General features: G+C 41.3%; 1 protein-coding gene and 1 long non-coding RNA gene across 3 annotated transcripts in view; one reads left to right on the top strand and one right to left on the bottom strand.

The window, feature by feature from the left end:
• Positions 1–6152: 6152 nt before the first annotated feature.
• Positions 6153–7287, bottom strand: LOC116072031. The gene is made up of 2 exons (XR_004111288.1): positions 7176–7287; positions 6153–7052 (listed from the first exon to the last, which is right to left on the bottom strand). It is a non-coding gene; the product is annotated as an uncharacterized LOC116072031 (long non-coding RNA).
• A 77-nt stretch (positions 7288–7364) lies between these two features.
• The window catches only part of Nck1 (NCK adaptor protein 1), a 54745-nt gene continuing 37107 nt past the window's right edge, over positions 7365–25002 (top strand). Inside the window, exon 1 of one of the 2 annotated variants that reach the window (XM_031343221.1) lies at positions 7365–7499. The gene's annotated coding sequence lies outside the window, so the exon portion shown is untranslated. Of the gene's footprint in view, positions 7500–8105; positions 8168–25002 lie in introns of those variants that run through there. The other variant, XM_031343222.1, reaches the window with a different exon arrangement.

The raw sequence follows: 25002 nt of genomic DNA, 5'->3' as shown, positions 1-25002 counted from the left end.
CCCAATCATCAATGGTACCACACAAAACTTTAACCTGATGAACAGAATATGGGACAATAATAGTAGTTAGGGATACCCCAAAAAACTGTAAACATTGCTGTACTCCGGTCTGTGCCAAACTTGCAGCTACAGTAGGATAATGCTCAATAGATTTTGCAGGAGACACTTTTGGATATATCCATATATCCTGCCACAAAATTCCCATGGGCTGATAATAGGTAGGAAGAATACACAACAAAATGGACTGATTCTCATCCCATCTCTTCAAAAAGGCACTCTGTAATCTCTCTTCAACCTTTTGTAAGGCTTTTCTGGCATCTTCAGTTAACAATCTGGAAGAATCAAGGGCAGAATCCCCTACCGAAATATTATACAAAGGCTTCAAATCAAATTGGGCAATTTTAAATAACAACGTACCCAATTAATATCCCCTAACAACTTTTGAAAATCATTCAATGTTCTCAATTTATCCTTTCTTAATTCTACTTTTTGAGGAATAATTTGCGTACTTTGAACTTTAGCACCAAAATAATTAACAACTTCATCTTTCTGAACTTTCTCGGGTGCTACAAATAATCCTCTTTTCTTTAATAATTTTATTAACTCTATATAAGCCCTATTTAAGTTCTCCTCAGATTTGGCAGCTAGCAAGATGTCATCCATATAATGAACGTATCTCACACCTGGATATTCCTGCCTTAACAGGGCAAGAGCCTCACCCACAAATAGTTGACACATGGTGGGACTATTGGCCATTCCTTGAGGTAAAACTACCCACTCGTACCTTTGATCTGGCTCCTTATGATTACAAGAAGGAACCGTAAAGGCAAATCTTTCACTATCTTGTTGACATAATGGAATGGAGAAAAAACAATTCTTAATATCAATTACAATTATGGGCCAGGAGGCTGGCAAAGATGACAAGAGCAGTAGCCCTTGTTGGACAGGGCCCTTCTTCCTGCGCTTCTCTTTAATAGAGCTTCTCTCAATCTTCTCAATCAAAACCTGTAATTCCTCATCTTTATCGGACCACTCGGTATCTGAAGCTCCCTTCTCTGACTTCACAGATCGCTCTTCCTTCAGCTGCACTAATGCGGCTTTCCCCTCTTCCATGGCCTTATAACAGCGCTGATCCTCTAAACACCTCCTAACGAGTTTCCACACAGATCTTACCCCTGCTTTTAAAATACCCTGGTCCCAGGAGAAATCTAGATCCTTCCCTAGCTTATCCCAGCATGAAAGGGTGAGGTTCCCAGACACTGTGAACCAAGGGGCAGCAGTGTCATACTCACTAAGGAACCTCTCCGGTGTGCTCTTCTTAATTTCTAAATTTTTTGACAATAACAGCTCTTGAAGAGCCAGAAAAATTGGGTGCGATTGCGAGGCGCCCATCTTCACTTTTGTTTTACTTTTGTTTTGTTACTCTGCGAAACTTTATCGCTCCTTCTCGGAGTCCTTATAGCCTCTACTTCCGAGGTCCTTATTGCCCCAACTTCCGAGGTCCTTATTGCCTCTACTTCTGAGGTCCTTATTGCCCCAACTTACCTGTGAACTTACCAACCGGCTGCCCTGACTGCAAAAAGGTCTGAGTCTCCTCGAGTGAAAGAGGAGTGAGTTCCCCGTTTGGGCCTCCACTTATCGCATCTGCCTTGACCAGCAAGAAAGACACGACCCACGAGCTCTTCTTTTAGCAGTTTATTCAGGAACCTTTAACAGTCTTCAGCACCAAGGGCAACGCCCTCGGCCATTAAGCACTCCCAAGCTTAGCCAATCCCAATGGGCCACATGGCAAAAGCGGATAGGTCATCAAATGCGGAAGCAACCAAGGGCAGCGAGCATAGCCAAATAAGGGCTTTGTTTACGAGACCGCTTGCTCTCTCGGGATGGCGGAAGCCAGCTCCATCTCGGGGCACGGCTCAAAGTGGCTCTCCACATCTGCCTACAAAGGACATGACAGAGGGGCTAAGTCTGATGGCACAGGACTGTATTTCTAGCTACGTGGGAGGCTGTGGCAGGTGGATCACAAAGTTCAGGGTTAGCTTTGGCAACTTACTTGGACCTGTTTTCAAGAAGGAGAAGGTCTACTGGGGATACAGCTCAACAGCAGAGCACTTACATACTATGCAGCAAGCTGCTTTAGGTTCAATCCCAGTATTGCAAATAAATAAATGAATAAATAAATAAATAAATAAAAGCAAACAAGTTAGGAGATTAGAAGGCAAAAACTGAGGACCTTGTTTAACACCCAGTACTGCAAATAAACAAACAAACATATACATACATACATGCATACATACATACATACATAATACATTCATACATAATTGACAAAGCAAGCAAGCCAACAGAGGGAGAGCAGATGGCAGGAGAGGGTCCCCCTCTTTCCATTTGCCTTATCACTTGCTGCAACAATCAGCAGGACTTAGTTTTATCCTTACATTACTTTTGGCATTATTCCATCCTCTAACCCATGCCCACACATCATTCCCTGAGCAGCAGAAGAGCCAACTGGAGAGCCTCCTCCTGGAGGTCTGAGCTATATCCCAGCCGGTCATGCCTCTCTGCTCAAAGTCCGATAGTCAAACTTGATCTCCCTTTTCACTAAGCCCGAGGGGTGGTTGCTGATCCACAAAGCAATTTCCTTCGGGTTACCTCAGTGTCATCTCTGGCCCCTCCCTGCATTTTATTTTATTATTTATTTTGTGACCCTTTGACACAGTGTCTCACTCTATGCCCATGCTGGCTTTGCACTTGGGGTGATCCTTCCTGTGTCAGCTTTCCCAGTGATGGGATGACAGGCATCAGCCACCAAACCTGGCATCAGATTTTTAGCCAATTAACACATAATCCTAAGGCTCCTCCATTGTGACATCTTGTGATTTCTGTTTTTCTGAGTAAAATGTTTCTAAATCATCTCTAGACAAATCCAAAGCCATTCCTAAAGTGGCCAGCTTCGGGAAATGTTGGCACTTAGATTATCAGGGATTCCTGGACATCAGTTATCAATAGACATTATGCAAACTGTGCCGGACATTGAGGTATAAGCCTGAAATCTTAGTGTCTTAGAAAGCTGAGGCAGGATGCTCCTAAATTTGAGGCCATCTTGGGAAATTTAGCAAGATCCTGGGCAGCACACATGAAATCTTGGGTGCAACCTGTTGTGAATGTGCATAGACATTGTTGGGAACAAGCAAAAGAAATTTATTTTAAGTATAACCTTTTCATTTTCAGACTCCATTCAATTATAGGGAGAAATTAAATTCTAGGTCCCAGGCCTTAGGGGAGCTGAGGATTCCCAATAGCTGACCAGCTTCTGCTATAAGGAAACAGTTGCCTGAGTACAGACTTCTCAAGGACAACTTCTGCATCTTGTTGGCAGGGTCAAACAAGTTCATGTTCCCAGGCCCAGGGTCCAACTCCAATCCTGATCAATGGAAACTCCCTTGCTCAATCCCTTATGTCAAAATATGATTAGACAACAGTATAGTCTACCCTGTTCTCCCTTTTCTATGTCTTAATGTAAATGAAGTTTCTTTAATATAAATGTGGCAGTGAATTAATTCAGTGGCTGTATTTATTTACCTTACGCTAGTCCCTAATAACTTCACAGAGAAATCAAGATTCATTTAAAACTATACCTCATTATCCATAGCTAAATGATCTATCTTAAACTTTATGCTAATGTGGCCACCTCCCAGCCCCATCCCATGATATTGACCCAGCTCTTCAGACCCCTTCTCCATGGCTCCAATTTCTCCAACCCACTGGTGATCTGAATCTCCTTCTCTCCTTCCTCTGACTGGTGGGTGGGATTCTCTAGTCTGCCCAGCCATTGGGTGGTCAGCATTTATTGACAAGGCACAGAATAAGAACTGTTTACACAAACCTGAGACAGAAGATTCTTGGTACAATGCTGTGTCTGGATTGAAACAAGATATGAGGGCAGAGAAATCAGCATTTGAATAACACAGTGTGTAAAAACATTATGCCTACAGTTTTAGCCTTTTTTTAATGCTGTACAATGTCCCTTCAGGGTCATAGTTCAGCTCCTGTCACTGTGGTCTTTAGAAGAGGAGAGAAAATAAAACAGAACATTTTGAAGAAATATTAATCAGAATGTTTTCAAATTTGATTCAGGACAGAAATTAAACACCAGCAACTCGGACATCTGGAGAACTAGATGAACATCCAGTAGGATAAATAGAAAAGGACATCAAAAAACAGTACAACTCAGTGATGGATTTTTGCTGATGAAGATAAGTTGTAGAATCTTAAAAATAACCAGAGCAAAAAGACAAATGCAAAGAACAGCAATGACAAGAGCTACAGGGCCAGAGAGATGGCTCACTGGGTAAGGGCTCTGTCACCAATCCAGACAACCCAAGCTGTATCCTTGGAACATGCACATGCACACGCATACACACATACCAAACAAATAAATATTAATAAATAAAACATTTCAAAGACTACAATATAGGGTTGGAGAGATGATTCCTCCATCAAGTGCACTTGTTGCTATTTCAGAGGACCCAGGTTGGGTTCCTAGCACCCACATGCAGTTAACAACTGTCTGCTATTTCAGTTCTGGAATTTGGTACCCTCTTCTGGTCTCTGAGGGAACTGCATGTAAGCAAAACATCCAACATGGATAAAAGGAAGTTGATTTTTGTTTTTTGTTTTTTTAAAGAATTGCAACTTGCTTCTCAGCAGAAACAAAAGTTAGAAAACATCAGAATGATCTACTGAAAAAGTACTGACAAACAAACAACTCTTTAGCGACTTCTCATTTCCTGTGGGATAAACTCTAAGGACCTGAGCTTTCCTAACCCATTGCTTCAAATCTAGCCACTGTCTGCTCCATCAACATACTACAATTGCTTAATGTCTTTATATGAGGAAACTCCCTCCCAGACCCTTCTTTTTGCCCAAATAGTCTTACTACACATTTCCCCTCATTGTGGCTTAATGCCCACCCACCTGTCCCTAAATACAACTGTTCATGTGTTTAGCATAGAAATAATACAGGTTGGTTTAAATTTCAATATCTGACACTGGTGTGGACTCAAGATCTGCAGTGCCTATTTTAGCACCTACCATACAAAGTAGACTCTTTCCTATAACAGCATAACCATACTAAATCCAGAAGTTAAATTTATTTAGTAGGGCCCATTAATTTTTACACTTCCCTATCAAGTCTGTGATAACTTCATGATAACTGATAGGTAGGATTTTCTTCCTCCTAAACATTCCTGTATGATAGGGTCACTAAACTAGGCCATTCTAACTACAGAATCTGTCCATAGTTTCCTGGGAAAGGTCTTAAGATATGGAGGGTTCGGGGCTGGAGAGATGGCTCAGCGGGTAAGAGCACTGACTGCTCTTCTGAAGGTCCTGAGTTCGGATCCCAGCAACCACATGGTGGCTCACAACCACCCACAATGAAATCTGATGCCCTCTTCTGGTGTGTCTGAAGACAGCTACAGTGAATTACACTGGAGCTAGTTGGGGCTGGAGCAAATGGGGACAGAGCGAGTAGGCCGGCAGAGGTCCTGAATTCAATTCTCAGCAGCCATACACATGATGGCTCTTGGCCATCTGTACAACTACAGTGTTCTCATACACATAAAATAAATAAATTTAAAAAAATTTATGGAGGGTTTCTATTTCCTTGCTTTATTATCTCAAATATCCTCCTTTGGAGTTAACGGGGGAGTGAGCTGCCTGTATGTTTTTTGCTTTTGAGATAGAATCTCTCTATGTAGCCTCGACTGTCCTGGAATTTGCTACATAAACCAGGCTGGCCTTGAACTTGCAGAACTTGAACCTGTCTCTGTAGGTGTAGTAGACTATAGGTTTTTTTTCTTTGTTTTTGTGTTTTTGTTTTTCGACAGGGTTCCTCTGTGTAGCCCTGGCTGTCCTGGAACTCACTCTTTATATAAGGCTGGCCTCGGTCCAGCTGCTTCTGCCTCCCGAGTGAGTGCTGGGATTAAAGGCATGTACCATTCTCTTCTCTTCGGAATGGATGTTTTTAATATATAATTTGCAGTACTTATTTTTGATGCTAACAATAGAATATAGGCAGAGTATCCTTTGCCTAGTTTTATGGTCTACTTTTCTCAACTAAACTTAGGATAAAAGGGGGCTACAGGTAATTTGCATTTTACCTAGGGCAGGTCACCCATATATTTATTAACATGCAATTAAGTTGAAAGCAGAAAATAATTTTTTAGGATTTACAGGTAGAGCCTGTATTATAGTGAAAGGAAGGGGCTGGAGGTTCAGTGATTAAGAGCGCTGCTCTTCCAAGGGACCTGAGTTTGATTCCCAGCACCCACGGGGTGGTTCAAAACCATCTGTAACTCCAGTTCCAGAGGATCCTATACCCTTTTTTGGCCTCTAGGGGCAGCAGGTCCACGATGCATAAGTATACATGTACACCAAACACTCGAACACACAAAAAATAAAAATGACTTTTTAAAAGGTGGAAGGAAGATGCATTAATTCCTCGATTATTGACGATGATCTGCTAGGCACGGAGTAGGCGTGGGTGAACACTGAAACAGTTCCTCATTTAATAGACTTTGCAATCTAGGTATATGGGTGCAGCTACGCTGGAGGCAAAAAACTCATGTTTCAATAAAATTACCTAACCTAGAGTGTTCCTTGTAGGTGCCACACCTACACTAAGCAACAAAGGTGGTTGGGAAATAGTGAGGCAGGTTATGGGTGGCTGTAGGGCTAGTCAGGAAGGAGAACCGATTTACTGATGCCTTGGCAGGTGGCTGGGACTGTACCACGGCGGTGCTTAGCCCAAGGGCAAAGGTAACTGTCCTTTCCACAGGACTGGGAGCCGAGAGTTGAAGGCTACCCACGCGCCGGGGCCCTCGGAAGTTGCTCACAAAGCTTATTTTGGTTGTGGCTTTCATGAGCAAGCATCTTACATTTTTCTCCGAGGCTTGATTTTCTTTGTCGCTCCCTGTCCCTAAGATCTGTAGCTGGTCGGCCCTTTCAGATGCAGGAACCATTGTAGGTTGGGTTGAACTCGGGAACCGCTGTTCGACATTAATGAGCGATTACAATGACAGGTTTCAGTAGCACTGGGAGAGGCGGAAAGTAACCAGCCACTGATGAGGAAACTAAGGGAGAACGGGGCGGTGGGGCCCAGCGCTCCTCACCTACTGTCGAAGGCCGCGCAGTCTCAGCTCACAGAACACTCAGCGCCGCGCTGGATGGACAAGCCCGCTCGCCCAATCCCGGAGCGGCGCATTCCGCTGAAGCGTCGGGGGCGGGCTCTGGAGGCGATGGAGCCTATTAGATTGGGCGTGGAGCGGGTTTCCTGCCCGCAACGGCCCGCCCACCGGTCGCGCGCGCCCCGCCCCTCCCTGAGAGCTACGCGGCGGCGCAGCGCAGGCCTCGTGCGGTAACGGCATCCGTGCAGCCGCGGTGGCGTCCCGGTGCGGTCCTCGGGTGACTGGAGCCGCGGGCTCGGCGGAGGGAAGGTGAGACGGCCTCGCCCGCGTGCGGACACACGCACAGTCCTTCCGGTCTCCCGGTCCGTCCGCTCTGCCTGCTAGTCTCTGGTCGCTTCCTCTTCCACGGCGAAGTCAGCCCGGGGGCGCCGTCTGCTGGCGGCCGAGCGGAGCGGAGGGGGCGGGGAGGCGGCTCGGCGGAGCTCGGGTGTCCCCGGTGCAGCCCGGTGACCCCGCGGCCTCTGGCCTGAGCTGCTAGCGCCGCTCGGGGAGGCGGGCAGGCAAGTGTGCGGCATGCCGCCTGGGCGGTTCTCCCCAGGAAGCCCTGTCGGGGTTTATGTTGGTGTCCGAGGCCGGGACGGTAGGGACGCGGCTGGCAGGAAGGGCGCTCTCACCTCCAGCCGCCAGCCTGAGGAAGCCTCGGGGCGCGCCCTCCCTCCCGTTCCGGAGCAGGAGAGATGTGGGTGTCCCGGGGCAGTTGCGGTGGGGTAGGTCCAGGAACAACAGTCGGCTGGGTTGGTTTCGTACTGTTTCTCGCACGGGTCTCCGTGGTAGTTCGGTTCAGTGTTAACAGCTGGGTTGGAAGGAAGCTTTTTTTTTTTTTTTTTTTTGTTCAGGGTTGAGGACCGTAACATCGCCGCTCGGTTATTGTCGAGCCGAGCTGAAGTCACCCAGAGAAAATACTGCCCCTTAGTTAGGTAAGAATCCATAGGAGTTAGGAAAGAACGAGATGAAGAAAACTTCCTGATCCCATCTTGGGTGGGGAGCAGTGAGAATCCCGGGCTCAGCCAAAAAAAAAAAAAAAAAACCACGGGTCAAGTGTTGCAAGAAGTGTTCATTTTCAAAATGAACACTTTGGTAGCTTGATGATGATCAATCAGCCTCCAAGATTTCTTCAGCACCTGGAATCAGTTGTGTGCTTTCAGCCTCTAGCGACGTCACCACACGAACAGAGAAGTAGTCCAAGAAGAAAGTTTTGATTGATGGTTTTCAGTCTTGTTTTTAAATAGACATTCTATTCACATCGTTGATAGTAAGTCGGAGCATATGCGTTGGTTGATTAGTGCTTTTTTCATCGTGGCCACATTTGGTGCTTTCTCTGGGAAAAACGTCTGTGGGAATTGGCTAGAATAACTTAAGTGTGCATTGCGTTGATGTCTCAGGTGTATGTATGAGCATTAAGTTTGAAAAGACTTGCCTCCCTATCAAGCATTTTTTGTTTAGGTTTTCCAAGCCCTACAGATCCATGTACATGAGTTGACATGTTAATGTATTGCTTTATTAAACACTGAGTGATAGTTTATGTTGCTGATTTTCATAGTTTGAGAACTTTGTTCTAGAGTTCAAGGCTTGATGTGATTATTGCTGTAAATAAATTCCTTCTCAGAAAAACTTAAAAAAAATGAATTAACCCTGGTAATATGAAAGAATGCATGGTTTTCAACGTCAGAAAATCAAATGATTATTTCATTGTTAAGTAAAAATGGAGGAAACTTGAACTGAACATTTAATAAATCCAACAGTTTGAAGACAATTTGACAGGCCCAGATAATTCTCACTTTAACCTATCTGGGAAATAGAACTTGAAAGTCTTCCCTTTACCACTGTTGCCATGTGCAGTCTTTCATTGGTGATACATTACTTAACATGCTTTCAGTAACCCAGACATAAACCGAAACTTTAACATTGTAGTCGTTTTCTTAAAAAAAAAAAAAAAAAATCTTTTGTTTTGTTTTGTTTTGTTTTGGTTTTTTTTTGGTTTTTTGAGACAGGGTTTATCTGTATAGCCCTGGCTGTCCTGGAACCCATGCTGTCGACCAGGCTGACCTCGAATCCAGAAATCCTGCTTCTGCCTCCCAAGTGCTGGGATTAAAGGCATGTGCCACCACTGCCTGGCTTACCTTTGTATTTTTATATATTGTTTTTAATTTCTGTTTCTGAACTGCTCACTAGCTCTAACTGGATTTTCTGCCTGGAGGTTCTCAAATGTGTTCTGCCCGTGCTGATCTTAAAATAATACTTTGAACATATTTTTCACTGTTAGACACTAGTAATATCTTTCGTCTAGATTTCAGTCTTTCAAGGGTTTATTTTTATTTTATGTATTTTGCGTGTTTTGCCTACATATAAGCATGACATGTGGTGTGGGTTCTGGGAACAGAACAGAGCTCCTCTGCAAGAATTCTTAACCACTGAGCCATCTATCCTAATGCAGAAAAAATTCTCTGCAAATTACTAAGTAGCAAAGCAAAAGTTTGTTGAGCTTTCCTTCTTCCTTCTTCCTTCGTTCCCCACCCCTCTATTCTCTTTCCCTCTCCTGTCTCTTTTGCTTTCCCTCAGTTTTGGGGTCAGACCCATGGCTTCTCATAAACCACTGAGGCATATCATCAGTCTAAAGTTCTATTTTTTTTTTTTAAGATTGGTTATTACATTTCTGTTTACTTTTGTCTGAGTGTATGTATGGGGGTGGGATGGGGTGGGCAATGTGTTTATGGCCCACAACCAGTCAGGACTGCTTGTGAGGTGTCAGTTCTCTGTCCATCACATAGGTCCCATGAAGTGAACTCAGGTTTTTAAGGCCTGGTAGCAGGTACCTTTACCTGCAGAGGTATCTCAACACCTAGCCAGAGTTACGTTTTTTACATGTAGCTAAATATTTTTAAAAAGTGTGTGTATGTATGTTGAGGGCATGGTATATGCACAAGAGGCAGGTACCTGAAAAGGGATGCCAGAAGAAAGTGTCAGATTTGGTGAAACTGGACTTTCAGGTAGCTATGAGCCTCCTGATACAGTTGCTGGGAATCAACCTTGGGTCTTTTGCAAGAACCGTACTTACATTTAACCGGAGCCATCTTTCCAACCCCCAGAAATTTAATTTTGTTTTTTGAGTAAAGGTTGTCAAACATTACTGTTACTTATGTTAAACTGAGTCTTTTTTTTGCCCCCGCCTCCTTTCTTTTCAAGTTAGCGTACAAAGTGATGGGTTTTGTGATGGCATTTGCATATGTATTTATTGCTGTGCTTTTTTCTTAAACATCCTTTTTCCCCAGCTGACTTTTTCCTTTCCCTTGCTTTTTAATGTTATATGGATTGATGTCATGATATCATGGAACATTGTTGAAACCCTGGAATCTAGCCTTTTTTGTGTGTATGTGTGGTTTTTTTGTTTGTTTGTTTTCAAGACAGGGTTTCTTTGTATAGTCCTGGCTGTCCTGGAACCCACTCTGTAGACCAGGCTGGCCTTGAACTCAGAAATCCACCTGCCTCTGCCTCCCAAGTGCTGGGATTAAAGGCGTGTGCAACCACTGCCCCCAAATTATGTTCTAATGTGATCTTCCATCTCCTGATTCAGCCTCCTGAATAGCTGGGATTCCTGGCATATGACCTTTTATTTTGTATTTTTCAGATTCTATGTATTAGTAGCATTAACCAAATAAATTGTCTTTGTAGTTGAGTCCTGTAGCTCCCTAAGAAGTATATGATGGTGCTAAGGATGTAGCTCTATGGTGGACAGAGAAAGGTTGGATCCTCAGCACCTAAGGGAAAAGACAATGGATGGCTGCCTTTCAGGACCTAAGGGAAAAGACAATGGATGGCTGCCTTTCAGGTTTTACTGTTAGAATTTATTTTCTTTGACTTATTTGGTAAAAAGAATGACTCTCTGGGGGATATTGTAATGGTTTGGTGGAAGCTTGGAGGGCTTATCATGTAACTCAATGTAATAAGCTAACTAAATGTTCTTGACTGGGTGTTAAAACAGTAACACTTTTACATTTTGTCAAGAATCAGCTTTTCAGTCTGCTCGTGTTAAACACATTGTAAAAATCACTTTCCTTTTTGTAGAGTTAGAGCTTTTTATTTTTTTTTTAACTTTAAAGTTAATAAAAGCAGTGTTGGGTTGCCTATAATGAGTTCAGTGGTGCAAGACAGCAGAAAACTGCCTGGTAAAGTTTTTCTAAGTCTTCTAACCCCTTCCCCTTTTGTGTGTGTGTGTTAAAAGTTCTCACTGTACAGCCCTGGTTGAGCTGAAACTTACTAGGTAGACCAGGCTGGTCTCAGATTCACAAAACATCCTCCCGTCTCTGCCTCCCAGGCACGGGGATTGAAGGGTGTACTCACCAGGCCTCACTGAGTGCTTCCTTTTTTGATCTGGAAAAGATTAGAAGCTTTTTTTTTTTTCTTCATTTATCTTTTGGTTGGTTAGTATGGCTTGGTTTTTTTTTATTTGTTTAAATAAACTGCCAAATCCTAGAACTCAGACTGAGGCAGGAGAATTGCAGGTTTGAAGTTAACCTGGGGTACGTAGTACAGTCTTTTTTTTTTTTTCTTTTTTTCCTTTTTTTTCCGAGACAGGGTTTCTCTGAGTAGCCCTGGCTGTCCTGGAACTCACTCTGTAGACCAGGCTGGCCTCCAACAGTACAGTCTTATCTTAAAACAAAATTACAAGTTAAAAAATCTGTTGAGCGGGGCAGTGGTGGTGTATGCCTTTAATCCCCGTACTTGGGAGGCAGAGGCAGGTGGATTTCTGAGTTCAAGATCAGCCTGCTCTACAGAGTGAGTTTCAGGACAGCCAGGGCTACACAGAGAAACCCTGTCTCGAAAAATCAAACGAAACCAAAACCAAAACCAAAACAAAAAACCAAAAAAACCTCCCAAAAACAAACAAATAAAAAAAAAACACCAACAACAAAAGTCTGTTGAACCTGGTGTAGTGGTGCACGTCTTTAGTCCTACTGCCTGGGAGCAGAGCAGCAAGGTGATTTCTTGTGAGGCCAGTCTTGCCTACAAAGCAAGTTCCAAGACAGCCAGGACAAACAAGAGAAATGCTATCTTGAAAAGCAAAAACAAACAAAAATTCTGTTGAAAACTTTGGTTCTTATTTATTATTGAAATTATCTTTAGTGATTTGTAAATTGTATATAAATATGGTATGGGTGATGTCAGCTTTTCTTCAGATGATTTGAATAAAGTATATCAGTGAGAATGTGTGGAAATTTTGTTTTAGGCTGGTTTTGAACTTACTCTGTAGTTGAGGGTAATATTGAACCTGATCTTCTGCCTCCAACTTCCTTAAGTGGGGCCATCTTTGTGTGTGCAGTGCTTGATCTTGAACTCAAGGCTTTGTTCTTTCTAGGAAGGCACTTTACCCACTGAGCTATGTCCCTAGCTTGGAAATTTTTTAAGAGTAGGTGCTTCTTAAAATGTTTTTTCTTTTGTTTAATCAGTCTTCCAAAATTTTTGTCATATTTCCAAGTCAGTTTCTGAATCAATTACTAAATCATGTTGTTGTGTAGATCAACTCAAATAATAGAGTAGTTTGGCACAGTGTGGCATCTTTAAAGCATTCCAGCTCTATTGCAGAAACATATTACAGTGGATTGGAAAAATTTCCTTGGGAGAGGCGGAAATTGTGGAAATTGTGGAAGCTGCTACGGGCTTTCTTTCTATGGCTTGCCAATCTTGCCTTTTATTTTTAAATCAACTAATATCTGAGTAGTTTTATTCCCCCTGCTTACTTTATGGTTTAGAGCACTGGTTACTCTTCCAGATGACCTGGGTTCAGTTCCCAGAACCAACAAGTCCATTCACAACTGTCTGTACCTCTAGTTCCTGAAGATCTGACACCCTCTTCTGACCTCCTTGGCAACTCCATTATGCCTATTTACTATTTTTCCCTATTGATAAGACATAGGACATTGATTTTGTGGGTTAGTATTGTGCAATAAAGGTGTGAAGAAGTGTGGTCAGCAGACCTGTAATCCCAGTGCTAGGGAGGTTGAAGGTAAGAAGGGCACAATTTTGGGGGGATTGTGTCTTGTATAATGATTTCAAGGCCAACCTGGGCTACACAGTGAGACCAGTCTTAGACACACACACACACACACACACACACACACACACACACACACACACACACACACACACCAGAATAGCAGCAAAAGCCTAATAACTAAAACAGATACATAAATGTAAGTGCAGAGTATTTCTTCAGCATGCTGATTTCAATCCCTTCAAATATATTCCTAGAAGTGGGTATGCGGGATTATACTATAGTTCTGGTTTTCCCAGGATCCTCTGCATTATACAGTCCTTGGCATGCCTGCTGTGATGATTTAAAGTCCCTGATTGGCCAGATAGTGTAGTGCTTGACTCCTACTCTGTGCTGCTGTTGGGGGAGGTGTACAGCCTCGCTGGAGGAAGAATGTCACTGGGTGGGCTTTTTGCAGCACCCATTTCCAGTTTACTGCCTCTGCTTCTTGTTTGCCTTTGAAGATGTGATTAGTATCGTAGCTTCTGTTCCTGTCGCCATGCCTGTCAACTTACTGCCTTGTCTCTTTTCCGTGATGTATTCTTACCTCTTTGGAACCATAAGCCAACAGCCTTTTGTAAGTTACTTTGATCACAGCAGTAGAAAAGTAACTACCACACTACCATCACTAATTCCTTAACTCATCCTCATTTGGGCCTATTTTCTTTTAATCACATGGTTTTGATTTGCATTTCTCTAGTGATGAACTATGAGTATTTTTCATGTGTTGGCTTTTGTAAATCCTCCTGAGAATTACGTATTTACATTTGCCTATTTATTGGTTTGTTTATATATTTATTTTTGAGATGAAGCTTCATTCTGTAGCCCAGACTGACCTTGAATTAAATTTTCCCCTCAACCTCTTAAGTGTTGGAACTGTGGGTGGGCATGTTCTTGCAAGCCAACTACTTGCCCACTTTTTTTTTTTTTTGTATGTAAGTACACTGTAACTGTCTTCATACACACCAGAAAAGGGCATCGGATTCCATTACAGATGGTTGTGAGCCACCATGTGGTTGCTGGGAATTGAACATAGGACCTCTGGAAGAGCAGTCAGTGCTCTTAACTGCTGAGCCCTCTCTCCAGCCCGCCCACTTTTAATTGTAATATTTGTAGTTGAAATGTTTGAGTTTTATGTGAATTAATACTATGTTAGGGGAATAGTTTGTCGTTGTTTTCTTCCATTTTGTAGGGTTTTTCATTTTTGGTGGTTTTCTTTGTTACAATGAAATTTTATTTTATTTTTTTTGATGTAGTCAGCCTCATTTGTTAGTTTTTGCTTTTGTTCCCTGTTCTTTTGATATCTTTTGTCCTTCCTTAATTTTTGACTTGTTTTAAATCATAAAGAGATTTATCAACTTCAAGACCTTTATGTGCCAAGAAAGGTGATCCTATGTTTGTTAATATCATTTGCTGTGTTTGAAGACAAACTCAGGGCCTCAAGTCTGCTAGACAAGTAAGTTCTCTGCCATGGAGCTGTGTAACTCTAAGTTCCAATCACATCTGTGGCATGTATCTATCTGTTTGTTGTTTCTGTTTTTTATTCTTTCCTTTTACTAGTTGGGGTTGTTTTGTTCTTTGCTAGTTCTTTAAATTGCATACTTGTTTGAAATTTCCTGAATTTTTTAAAAAATTTGTTTTACATGTATGAGTGTTTGACCTGCAAGTATATCTGTGCACCAGGTGCCTGGTTCTGTGATTGTCAGAAGAAAGAGTTAGATCTTCGGAACTGGAGTTAAGGATGATTGTGAGCTAGCTACATTGTTGGTGCTGGGAACCAAACCTGTGTTCTGCAAGAGCAGCAAGTGGCCGTACCTGCTGAAATAGCTCTAGCTCCAGAAATCGGTTTTTGTTGATGTAGGTTGACACTATAAACACTGCTTTTATTTTTATTGAAATATAATTTTATGTTTATGAGTGTTTGCTGTCTCTGGAGGCCAGAAGAGGGTATTGGATTTCCTGGAACTGGTGTTGACAAGTGGTGGAGCTGTCATGTGAGTGCTTTGAACCAAACCTGTTTCTCTAGCTTCAAAATTTCCCTTGTTTTTTATTTACTCCTGTGTACGTGTTTGTCTGTGGGTGAGTGCCATGTATGTTCAGGTTCTCCCCAGAGGCCAGAAGAAGGTGTTGGGACCCTTGGAGCTGGAGTTAAAGGTATTGGTGAGCCCCTGGATTTGAGTACTGTGAACTGAATTTGGGCCCTTCAGAGTAACAAGTGCTTTTACCAATGTGCTGTGTCTCCAGCCCTCACATTGTTATTTTTTGATGAAAAATTATTATTGTTATATGTATGTTTGGTGTGTGTGTGTGTGTGTGTGTGTGTGTGTGTGTATGTTTGTTTGCTGCTGTGTATATGAAAGGTCAGAGGATGGTTTGTGGAGTTGGTTCTTTTACGTGGTGTACTGGCTGGTTTTGTGTGTCAACTTGACACAGGCTGGAGTTATCACAGAGAAGGGAGTTTCAGTTGGGGAAGTGCCTCCATGAGATCCAGCTGTGGGGTATTTTCTCAATTGCCCCTTGTGGGTGGTGCCATCCCTGGACTGGAAGTCTTGGGTTCTATAAGAGAGCAGGCTGAGCAAGCCAGAAGCAAGCCAGTAAGGAACATCCCCCCATGGCCTCTGCATCAGCTCCTGCTTACTCACCTGTTGAGTTCCAGTCCTGACTTCCTCTGGTGATCAACAGCAATGTGGAAGTAAGCTAAATAAACCCATTCCTCCCCAGCTTGCTTCTTGGTCATGATGTTTGTGCAGGAATAGAAACCCTGACTAAGACACGTGGGTTCCAGGGATTGATCACATTGTTTGATTTTCATAGCAAGAGCTTTTATCTGATGAACCTTTTTCTTCATTTCTTGAGAATTTTCTCTGTTGTCCTTTGTTTGGTGCTGGGATTGAACCACTAAGCATATACTCTGTTGTTGAGCTAACCAAATTAATTTTCATCCTATTGCTGAGCTAACTGAATTATATCCCCCAGCATGGCTCTATGTTAGGTAGTTTGACTACTAAATGCTTTGGAGAAGGTTTTTTTGTTTTTAAAGTTTAAAATAATAATAGTAATAAAACAACAGCAGTGATAACATTTTTATTATTTTGAGTAGATTTTCTATGTTTTCATCCTTTTAAGCACAAACTGAATGCTTGCTTACTTAATGGTCTCTAAGTCTGGAAGTCTTTGTTTCTTCCTTTCTTTTGTTTGTTTGTGGTTTAAGTCTGACTAGATATTTTCAAAAGACCTATCTTCAAAGTAAGGCATTCTTCCTATTGGTTCTTCTATTGAAACTCTCAAATGTATTTTATTTATTGAGTTTTCAATGCCAAAATTTGAGGTACTACTTACTGATATGCTAGGTAAGTGTCCTGCCACTGAGCTATATTCTCTAGCCCTGTTTTTTTAATGGTTATTTTACTTATTTACATTTTAAATATTATCCCCCTTCCTGGTTTCCCCTCTGCAAACCCCCATCCCATCTCCTCTCCCCCCTGCTTCTATTTGGGAGCTTACCCACCCACCCACTCCTGCCTCAGAGCTCTAGCATTCCCCTACACTAGGGCATCGAGCCTCCACAGGACCAAGGGCCTCCCCTCCCACTGATACCAGAGGCAGTCCTTTGCTACCTATGCAGCCTGAGCCATGGTTCCTTCTATGTGCACTCTTTGGTTGGTGGTTTAGTCCCTGGGAGCTCTGGGGAGTCTGGTTGGTTGATACAGTTGTTCTTCCTGTGGAGTTGTAAACCCCTTCAGCTCCTTCAGTCCTTCCCCTAACTCTTCCATTGGGGTCCCTGTGAGCATCTGTGTCTGTATTTTTAGCCCTGAGTTTGTTTGCTTGTTTGTTTGTTTGTTTTTTTCCAAGACAGTATTTTCCTGAATAGCCCTGGCTGTCCTGGAACTCATTCTGTAGACCAGGCTGGCCTTGAACTCAGAAATCTGCCTGCCTCTGCCTCCCAAGTGCTGGGATTAAAAGCATACGCTACCTCCGCTAGGCTTAGCCCTGATTTTTTAAAAAGGATTTTTATTTGTTGAATTCTTCGCTCAGTAAAATCTTTTGACAGTTTGTTGATTTCCTTTTCTTTGGCACTTTCTAAAAAAAGTTTTTTGCGTTCCTTTGGAAGTGTCTTGTTAACATATTTCTTTATGTTTCTTGTGTCCCCATGTTGGTATTTTGTGCATCTGGTAGGTTAGTAGTCTCTGCCAATTTTGTCAAGAGTGGCTTTCGTACTAAAACATTCTTGGCAATGTTTCCTACTTTTGTTTGGATAGACTTTCTGTTGGCTTTGGTTTCAGGTGGATACTTTAGCATAGTTTTTGTGTGGTTTCTTCAGCTCTAATTAGCTTGAGAATGTCTATAGATGTCTTTAGGACTGAGCTTAGGGGGTGGTGGGAATGCAGCACCAGATAGGATGTAGGTAGGTGGGCTTGTTGACTGCTCTTGATGTGGTACATCTAGCAGTTTGTATGGGATGTCTGCCACTTTCCATTGATCATATGAAGGCAAGCATACCCCAGGGGGTTTGGTGGTATAGCACAGCCTGGTTTTTAGAGGGGTAAGGTGTTGTGTCTGCCAGTATGTAAATGCTGTCTGGTAGTTAATGACTGACCAGTGGGTAAAGACAGAGCATGTATAAGGCCTCTTGTAAGACGACGCTTCCCAGGTGGGGTGGATGGGACTAAGCATAAGCTTCTTAGGGCCAGTTTTCTGATCCACAGGTTGCAGGCAGAGAGGGAACTAACTGGGAATGGCTTTTGTTCCGCCAATGACACAGTTCCTCTAACAAGTCCACATCTCCTAATCCTTCTCAAACAATTCCTGAGTGGTAACCAAACACTCAAAACTATATGGCCTTATGAAGACCATTCTCATTCAGCTATCACAACTTAGTTCCTGTTTTCATGCTATGCACGGTCTTCTCCATATTCCCACTATACTTCAGAAGTACCTCAGATGCTTCAGTGAAGTAGGTTTTTTGTTTGTTTGTTTTTTGCTTGTTTTGGTTCTGTGTAAGCCAGATACCCCCTTTCATCTTGATTAAATCATCTTAATGTAAAACCTAGAGAGCCTAGGAAAAACATAATCTTGAAGAGCTGAATGATTTAATATAATAAGTCCTTATTGCTCTTTGCTTTGTCATCTAAGTGTAGAACCCAAGAGGCTCATACACTTTCAAGAATGGAGAAGAAAAGGAGCTTAGGACAGTGGAATATACCTGAAACCTCATGTATTTGGGAGGACAGAGTTTGGGGTTAGCCTGGGTTACATAATGAGATTTTTTTTTAATCTCAAAAAGAAACAAGACAAAACAAATTGGGGGAAGGAAGTTAGAAGATATAGTCCTTGCCTGTAATCCTAGCTGCTTGAGAGGCCTTGGCAGTAAGATCTTATTACATTTGGGGTCAGATGTAAAACTCACATAGTGAGGGGGAAATGGGGAATGGATGAGTTTCAAAGTGCTGGATCAAGTTGATGTTTTTGTTTTGTTGTATTTGCTATGCAAACCCAAGGCTTCTAAGGTCTAGGAGTATTTTGGTTTTGAAATACCAAAGAAAGAACTCACTTTTAGGATTCATTGAGAGTTTGTAGATGTTTTATCACTTAAGCGTTCCTGGGTGAGCACACTGGCTGGGAACAAGGATTCTCACAGTGTCTATAAGAGCTGCAGTATTTATACATAGGCAAAACAGAGAAACAGAGTCCTAGTGCTCAAAGACTGTATTTGGTAACTTCTCACTTCTAATGGATACACTTTGTTGTCTTCAAAGGAAGGATTGGCTAGAACCCTCCTCCCACTCAAGCACTCACCATTACAGTTTGCAGAGGACCTGCAGGGTCAGCAGAGTGTCACTAGGACTGCTTCAGGAACTGATTGAAGAGTGTTTCTCACAGTATTCATTTTTTACTACTATGTAGCCTAGTTTGGACTTGAACTTATATTCCTTTTCTTGCTGGACTCTTAAATGTTGAGTTTAGAGATGTGTACCTCAATACTTGGCCTATATTTTCTAATGAAATTGTTCCCTCTTCATAGTTGACATTCATACCTGTATAAGAAGCTGCTCCAAGCAGTGAATGCATTTTTACATACCTATTGTTGTACACGCATGCACGCACAGACACCCCTGTATTTTCTACAACATCTATAAGAAATGAGAGAGAGAGTTAATGTGGGCTCTAAGTCAGCAGGAGAGACAGCAGTGCTTCTTTATAGGAGATTGTGCTTTCAGGGAATGGCAAGATGGCTCAGCAGTAAAAGTGCTTGCCAACAAGCCTGATGGCCTGGGTTCCTTCCCTAGAACGCAGATAGCAGGAGGAGGGAACTGACACCCACAGATAGATGTTCTCTGACCCTACCCTTGCATCAGGAAGCTTGTTCTATCTCTCAAAAAGAAGAAAAAGAAGATGTACTAGAGGTAGTGCTTTTAGGTAAGCCCCTATGTTAGAGATTGTTGGACAGCCCAGAGAGGTCAGCCAGCCAACAGCAGTTTGTCTGTAGTTACTTCCACTGAAGTAGTAGAGGTAGAGGTCAGAGAAGTGCGCATAATAGGAAGAGCCAGTAGTATAGCACTAGCCATCAGAGTAAGTAGCAGTCATCTTGAAATAGTGGGGACACTTGGAGATACCCACTTTATTCATATGAAGTAAATACAAGTCAGATTTAACCTGGCAAGCTTTCAATGGCCTGGCTTGTGTGCATCTATTACTTTTTAAAAAACTCCCTGAAAATTATTCTTCCCCTGGGTTATTTTCAAAGCCCTGTGGTTTGTTTGTTTAAGAGGGTATGTTATCTCAAAGGACAGAGCAGTATTAAGGGCTGATTTTACTGCAAAGTTGCTCAGTACCGGATGGGAGGGTCTTGCTTCCTGCTTTTGCTTTGCAACCTAGACTTGAGGACCCTAGTTGTCAGTAGTACACTGCATCTCAGGAAACAAGTGCCATTTTAAAAGTTTTATAAAAATTTAAAAATTTTACATAACATTTCCTCTAATGGAAGTATTGATTTTATTATACTTTCTGGAACCCTTTGGGGATATAATAGAAGATATTTACATGAGTCCTGATTTTGCCGTGATATCGATTAAAATAAAATTATCCAAGGTTTTAAAATATACCACCTCACAAAGCAGCTGAAAGTAATACCAAAATGTAGATACTCATTTTGTATCATTTCAGATGCTCATCACCTGATGAGTTAGTGAAATGAATATGACACTATGGAATACTATTCAGCATTAGAAAGTAATGAAATATTGATTCATGTTGTAACATTGTTGAATTTTTAAGAACATTGTACTATGAAAGAACCTAGTCACAGGGTTGCAGAGATGGTTCAAGACTAAGTAAGTACACTTCCAGCTTCAGTTTCCAGCACCTAAATGGAATCTCAGAACATTACCCTAGTTATGAGGGCCCAACATCATCATCATCTGGCCAACACTGGCCATAAGTATACAAGTGATATACAGACATATTGAAGGGCAAAACATGCATATATACACATAAATTAAAATAAAAATTAAGAAAAAAGTCACAAAAGCTACAATATTGGCATGTGTTTTAATTTAGGTGGACCTTTTTGAAAACTGTTTTTCAAACCTCCCCCTCCACAAAATACATGATTCTGTTTGTATAATGCTTCCAACAAATTTAAATATGCTGCTTCTATAGCTTTCTGACTATACTAAAATCATCACACACTTTATTTAGTTTTTATTTTTTTTTGTTTTTCAAGACAGGGTTTCTCTGGATCGCCCTGACTGTCCTGGAACTCACTCTGTAGCCCAGGCTGTCCTCGAACTCAGAAATCCACCTGCCTCCTACTCTCAAGTGCTGGGATTAAAGGCGTGAGCCACCACCATCTGGCCCACACACTTTATTTTTATTTATTTAAAACATTTATTTACATGTGTATATATGACTGTGCATAGAGGCCAGAAGATGATGTTGGATATTCTCCTATAATTTTCTTCCTATTCCTTTTGAGACAAAGTCTCTTCCTGAATCTGGGGTTGTTTTCTCATCTAGGCTGGAAGCAAGCAAGTCAGAGTTGTATTATAAACAAGTGTGGGATGTTCAGTTTATTACATGGGTGTTGTGATGCTCAGGATCACACAGCAAGTTCTTATAACAAAAGTGCTCATAACCAGCAAGACATCTCTTCAGTTCCTATTGTGCATTTTAGATAGGTAAGTTTTCTGATGTGTGAATTAATCTCTATAAAGCTTTTTTTTTTTTTTTTTTTTAAAGCTTGAGTTCAGATATTCTCGTCAGTTGATACAGATGAGTGACTCCCTACTTTAATTCCTCAGCAGGACTTAAAACTTATCTCTACAAATAGCTTAAAATGTATCTTTGGGAGAGAAGATAGGCATTAAACATAATTGAAGACCAAGTATCCTAGAAAATCTGATTAAGTAAAAGTACTCAATACTGTAACCCTTTTTGAGAAACTTTCCTTTTTTGCTCCTGGTATTTTGGCATCTGAGTAGTAATTGAGAGAATGCATTCCAGGATGTGATTATGCCTGCCAGTAATCCTAGCATCTGGAGGAAGAAAGATGCCAAGTTCAAGGCCATTTTGGACTACATAGTGAGATCCTGCCTAAAGACAGGAGAGAAAAGATGCTTCTCTTATTAATCCAAAGGGAGAAACTATTTAACAACTTCTTAGGGGCTTCCTTTCATATTTGAGCAAACAGGCAGGACTAACAGATATATGAGGCAACCTTTACAAATAAGAAAATGAAGCAAATAGGAAAAAAGGAATATAACCAGAATAACAACAAAAAGCTATTAAACTGTCATATAATAAGGATAGAACAATAAAAGGATGAAAGTTGTTAGTGGCCTTTCACAAAGGAAGTAGGAACCCAATGATAAGATATAAAATGTCAGCCTGGAAAGTCAACTTCCAAATAACAGAAGTGTTGATCATACCATTAAAACTGAGAAAAAGAAATTATCAGTAAAATGTTGAAAAATTCCTGTAGTCGAAGAATGAGATTTTTGTATGGTACATTTTTAATGACAGCTTGGAAATTGGAACACTTAACTTTTGTTGTAGCCAATGAGAGGGATATACCACTAATGGTGTCTAAATTATATAGCACGTACTTAGGATGGGGACAATATCACAACAATTTCTTTTTTTTTTTTTAAAGATTTATTTATTATGTATTTATTATAAGTACACTGTAGCTGTCTTCAGACGCACCAGAAGAGGGCGTCAGATCTCATTATGGATGGTTGTGAGCCACCATGTGGTTGCTGGGATTTGAACTCATGACCTTCGTAAGAGCAATTGGTGCTCTTACCCACTGAGTCATCTCACCAGCCCAACAATTTCTTTATTTACTTACTTACTTAATATATGTGAGTACACTGTTGCTTTCTTCAGACATACCAGAAGATGTCATTGGATCTCCTTACATATGGGTTGTGAGCCACTATGTGGTTGCTAGGATTTGAACTCTGGACCTCTGGAAGAGCAGTCAGTAACCTCTGAGCCACCCCTCCTTGCCCCCGCCATCTTTTAAAAATATAAGTTGCCATAACCTTGAGTAATGTTCTTGATGTCATTAGGATATTTCACAGATAGCTTCAACTTAAGATAATTAGAGCAAAAACTTCCTAAATCTTCCTCATTTTATTAAATGTAATTTCTTCCTTTACCATGGGTTGGTCTTGAACTTACATAGATCTGCCTGCCTTTGCCTCCAGAGAGTGCTGAGAATTAAAGATACATGCTACCACACTCATTAAATGGTATTCCTGTCTGGAAGTCATGTGCCATACCTGATACCTTTTTTTCTCCTTATTCTAGCCCATACACATTATATTTACAAATGCTTCTTGAATTCTTTAAAAACTTCTTATTAGATTTAATAATATATGTGCATATCTCTGTGTGTGTGTGTGCTCATGCATGTGTGTATACATGATATGTGTGTGTGGGGGGGCACATGTGCCACAGTTCATGTATAGAAATCAGAGGACAACTTTGTGGCGTAGATTTTCTTCTATCTTTATATGGTTTGGGGGTATTGAACTCAGGTCTCCAGGCTTGTATGACAAGTGCCTTTATTTATCTGCTGAGTCATTTTGCTGGCCTTTGAAGGCTTAATTACTTGTTTAGCTAGGGTCTCATTATCCTGGTTGGCCTCAAGCTTAATACTTAGCTGTGGGATTACAGGTATGCACCACCATACCTAATTTTATGTGGTGCTTGGGATCAAACCCAGTGTTTGATCCTCTGGTGGTCAACATTTTGATGAATGGTTGACCCCTGCATGCTTGTAGTATCTGCATTCTAGGCAGAAATTCTAAATTAAGCATTCTAGGCAAACACTTCTGACTGGCTACATTTTCAGCCAGTCAATTCTTTTATTTTCTCTTTGTATCAGTACATTAGTTAACTGCAAGCTACCATCATTGATATCTTCATTGGATTGTTAGCCTCTTGGTGTTGTGTTATGGATATTTTTTTGATGTTAAATATAAACATTTTACAGCCTTAAGGTTTTTCCTTCCTTTTTCTTTTTTAACATGAGGGCTCATTAGCCAAGGCTGCTCTGGAACTCAGGATTCCACAGCTTCAGTCTTAACTATCTTTCTTCCTTTTTTTCTTTCTTTCTTCTTTCCTTCTCATTCTTCCTTCCTTCCTTCCTTCCTTTCTTTCTTTCTTTCTTGTTTTATTTATTTATTTTATGTATGTGAGTACACTACTTGTACAGGTGATTGTTAGCCTTCATGTGGTTGTTGGGAATTGAATTTTTAGGATCTCTGCTCACTCTGGTCAACCCCGCTCACTCCAGTCAGTCCTGCTGGCTCTGGTTGGCCCTGCTTGCTCAGTCCCTGATTGCTCCAGCCCAAAGATTTATTTATTATTATATATAAGTACACTGTCACTGTCTTCAGAAACACCAGAAGAGGGCATCAGATTCCATTACAGATGGTTGTGAGCCATGATGTGATTGCTGGTATTTAAACTCAGGACCTTCAGAAGAGCAGTCAGTGCTCTTACCCGCTGAGCCATCTCGCCAGCTCAGTCTTAACTACTTTCAAGTATATAGTTTAGTATTATTAAGTATATTGTATGTTGTAGGGTAGTCTTTCATCTTGGAAACTTTTTTTTTATTAGATGTTTTCTTTATTTACAATATCTCCTTTCCTAGGTTCCCCTCCAAAAATAAAAAATAAAAAATAAAAATAAAATAAAATAAAACAAACCCCTGTTCCCTCCCCCTCCCCTCTCCTCCTGCTAAACACCCCACCCCTGGTTTGGAAACTCTTTACCCATTTAAAAAAATTCTCGGGCTGGTGAGATGGCTCAGCGGGGAAAGAGCACCGACTACTCTTCGGAAGGTCATGAGTTCAAATCCCAGCAACTACATGGTGGCTCACAACCACCCATAATGAGATCTGACGCCCTCGTCTGGTGTGTCTGAAGACCGCTACAGTGTACTTACATATAATAAATAAATAAATCTTTAAAAAAAAAAATTCTCTCTGGAAGCCCCTAGTAACTACTTTCTAATCTACTTTTTTTTTTTAACATTTAAACACATATTTTAATTAAATAGAATTGAATCACATTCTTGTTCCCCTTTTGTACCACCGCTCCTCCCATAGACCCCCCCTTCAATATCTATAATATATTTTTGTCGTATTCCCTAAAATTTATAAAATATTATAAAAATAAAAATAAGTATTATAAAAGTTGTTTGATATAAAA

This window comes from Mastomys coucha, unplaced genomic scaffold (genome assembly GCF_008632895.1).
Source record: "Mastomys coucha isolate ucsf_1 unplaced genomic scaffold, UCSF_Mcou_1 pScaffold23, whole genome shotgun sequence".
NCBI classification, from domain to species: Eukaryota; Metazoa; Chordata; class Mammalia; order Rodentia; family Muridae; genus Mastomys; species Mastomys coucha.
Note: the sequence above shows the minus strand (reverse complement) of the source record. Positions and strands in the feature narration are given on the sequence as shown.